Here is a 3,439-nt window from a genome sequence, read left to right on the forward strand (position 1 = left end):
AATGAATGTGGGTTATTGTTTATTTGCAGAATTCCATTGACGTTTCTAAGTTGATTTAAAATTGATATTTCTGGTCACCCTGAGATGCAACGGCTCCAATGTTATTTTTGTTGCTCATTTGTAGCTATTCGTTTTTTGTTTTTCATTCTTCTTCTTCTTCTAATTCTTTTTCTCTCAACACAGCTTTGACTGACTGACTGACTGACTGACTGACTGGGTTTAGTGCGTTGATTGCGTTGAGTACCTTGGTGTTCAGGAGAGTGTCCATATTTGGCACTTGGGCGCCAGGTTCGCACCTCTGGCCAACACTCATTGAGCTAGCCAGGCATGTTGCTCAATCCAGTGGTCAGAAAACCCGAAAAAGGGTGAATCAATGTAACAAATAGCTTTATTTTGACAAAAGTGTTGTGGACACCAACTATCATGCCGCCACAAACGAAATATTAAGATGAAATGCAGTCTAGAGTTGAAAGAGGCAACGGAGGCGAGGATCTAGAGACCGGAAATTCAGGCGGTTGATGGTGGATATCAGTTCATATCCGACTCAACCATGGTCAAAAAGGTTAACACCCCAACCATTTAGAAATGAAATTTGGCTTCTTTTAGTTTAATTTTGATGAAAAAACCATTATAGGCTTCTCAAGCATTATTTGCGCTTTTTTTCCGTCAGCCCGCGAGCGACACTGCGTGCTGCTCGGTCTTGATGAGTGCCTGCTCGAATCCCAGTTCTCACTTCTCTCAGTCCCGAGTAACAACCTGGGTCCCGAGCCTCCCGAGCCTCCCAACGTCCCCGACTCTGGCTGGACCTCTTGAACTGCGTCACGACTCACTCATTGATCACCTATCTGGCGCCAACCCACCAGCCGAGGGGCGTTTCCGGTTTGCTCCGACTATTTCCCCCATCCCCCTGTTCAATAAACGCCCACTCATCGATCCGGATGGCCCACCTCCAGCTTTCGATTAGCCGCGGGGGCGGTCCACGGTAGGTGGGGCTCGAGCCCTCCGGGGTTTCGGCGGGTTCCATCCGTATAGATGCTCGTCATGCATTTCATGTGTGGACTGAGACTGTCTTTTCTCTCCTTAGGCGTTTTTCTCTGTCTCTTTTGGCCTGAGCCCCTGGTGGGTCTTGGGGGTGGTGCTCTTGCTCCAGCCCAGTCCGTCTCATTTGACGTCCTCGGAAGATCTCAGTCGGGCCGACCCGGGCTGGACTTTTCCAGCCTTAGCCACGCCTCCGCCCTGCCTCGCATAGTGCTCGACACGTTAGATGACCGTCCGGCTGGCTCACCGGACTGGGGTTGCACCCACAAGCTCCTGGCCTTTGGCGACGCTCTGGCTCAGTTTAAGTATTGCGTGACCAGCTACGCCCACCCGGTCAGTTTTTGCTTCAACTGCCAAGGCCAAAGATTAACGTAGAGACGACCTACGAGGTAAGTAGGCCTGCCTTGGCCGCGCGGGGAGGGGGATGGATGCATTGGGCAATGGGCCCACCAATAATGCTATCGGGTGTTTTTGACGGCAGATTCTCAACCAGACTGAGAGTGTCATGGGCCCTGGACCCGTGTCCGTCCCCACCCGTCGCAATTGCATGGACCGATCCTCAATCAAGATCGATTGAACGTGGGTGCAGACTTCGTACCAGGAAGTGTTGGGACGCGACAGCCTCTGGGCTCGAGGCTATTGCCATGGTGAGCCTTTGTGTCTCTCCTTGTTTGCTGGTCCGACACGGTGAGAATAACGGCCTTTTCCTTCAGCTTGTTATGTGCCGGGTAACAAGTCATTGGTGATTCGTAACACCACTGCCCAAGCCATGTTCTACTTTGGACAAGCCGATGATTGCTTCATCCAGTACGATGCTATGCGCGAAGGCGAGCCTAAGAACACGGTGTGTACCGTGTGTCAGGATCGCTACGACGTGGCCTTGGATTACTATCGCGAGCACTTCTACTTCAAGTACGGCTCGTCCAAAGTACTCGACGAAAATGCATCGATTTGCAAGACAAGGTAAGCTTTCGGGCGTGTGAGCCAGCCTCATATCTCCGGGGTAATCAGTTCATCAGTTCTCATTTCCGTCTCATATTAGTGGAACAAAACGGTGACGGGCTTGGGCTTATCAGTATAAATGCGTGGATGAATTCAATTAGGCCTGGGGTTCCATTTGTTGTCATTGGCTTCTATGATGCCCTTGGTGTTGAGCTTCATGATTCCTTGCTTCACCCGATGGTTTCCGCCTTGTTTTCCCACACGGATGAAGACATCGTGGTCGATTATCATAACTACGGGACCGAATTACGCTAATTTAGGCCGACGCCCCCGTGGCGAATTGTCGGATGAAAGAGAACGAACCCGACCACACGCCCGAGCCGGAACAGGAAACGCGCCCCTCGGAGTTCAGACAGCGAAGGACCAGCGCGTTGAATGGAATCTACGGACTTGTCCGTTTGTCTCAAACATGACGTTCAATGGGTGTGATTGCAATTGCCCTTGATCGCAAATACCTCATTCATAGACTCAACAAATTTGTCAGACATGTCTTGATGTCATATTCAGAAATGATTAAAGCACTTGGTACGATGAGAAGGTTTAATTATTTTCTAAATGGCAAATAGAAGGCATCGAAAAAAGCACGAAGAGACAGGTAAGGATTGAATTGGTCAAAAACACCCGGCTATCGATGCCGGCTTTCTATTGGATGCCTTCTTTAAAGATTTCGGGTTGGCAGCTGCTGTGGCCTGACCAACCCACTCAGAGGTCCTTATTATCTTCAGAGCCACTGTTATGCTAAACCCGTGGTCAAGTGACAGGTCGACTGGACCGTCGTGGCCCGTGTCCGCTATTCGGCGTAGATTTCATTAGGTAACCCGCTCACAGCCTAAGTGCACATAAGCAGGAGTCAGGGTCAAGAGACGGTTAATGAAGATTCGTGCCTGTTTAAGAAGTTCTTACCGCACTGGATGTAATGGACGATTTGGAGAAGAGTCGATCGTTTTCTTTGAACTTTTCGGTTGCGCCTTATCGGCTCTTGGCCGCTAGTCTTAGTGACGGTCAAAGTACCGGTCCCAGCCTCGGGATAATGTTGCCGTATTAGATGTGTGTCCTCGAGGTAGCTGCCTTCAAAGGCGTAGATCTGACGCTCCAAATTGGCCAGGGTCCTAAAATTGTCCTATATCTGTTTTAGCAAACCAAAAGTCAGCCTTGTTAAGTTCCTCCACTCTAAGTTTGGTTTCTTTTATTAGTCACTAGTAGACCTCGGAAGCACGGTAGCCGATTTTGGCCAATTTATGGGAGAAAACCCAGGTAATGGCCATAGACTCTATCAAAGACAGCTCTAATACACCCCCATATCGTCAGCTTTTATCTGGGTACAGTCACTCATAGTCACTTTTTTTTTATCACGATCTAAATCGCTCCTCCTTCTCGCTCCTCCTCTTCGTCGTGCGTC

At 49.5% G+C, this 3,439-nt stretch overlaps 1 long non-coding RNA gene across 1 annotated transcript; it reads left to right on the forward strand.

Annotated features, from left to right (window-relative positions):
* Positions 1–874: 874 nt before the first annotated feature.
* Positions 875–2,577, forward strand: LOC131880508 (uncharacterized). The gene is made up of 5 exons (XR_009373271.1): positions 875–982; positions 1,085–1,427; positions 1,520–1,685; positions 1,752–2,001; positions 2,081–2,577. It is a non-coding gene; the product is annotated as an uncharacterized LOC131880508 (long non-coding RNA).
* Positions 2,578–3,439: the final 862 nt, after the last annotated feature.

The sequence above is a fragment of the Tigriopus californicus genome, chromosome 5, assembly GCF_007210705.1.
Source record: "Tigriopus californicus strain San Diego chromosome 5, Tcal_SD_v2.1, whole genome shotgun sequence".
Classification (NCBI taxonomy): Eukaryota; Metazoa; Arthropoda; class Copepoda; order Harpacticoida; family Harpacticidae; genus Tigriopus; species Tigriopus californicus.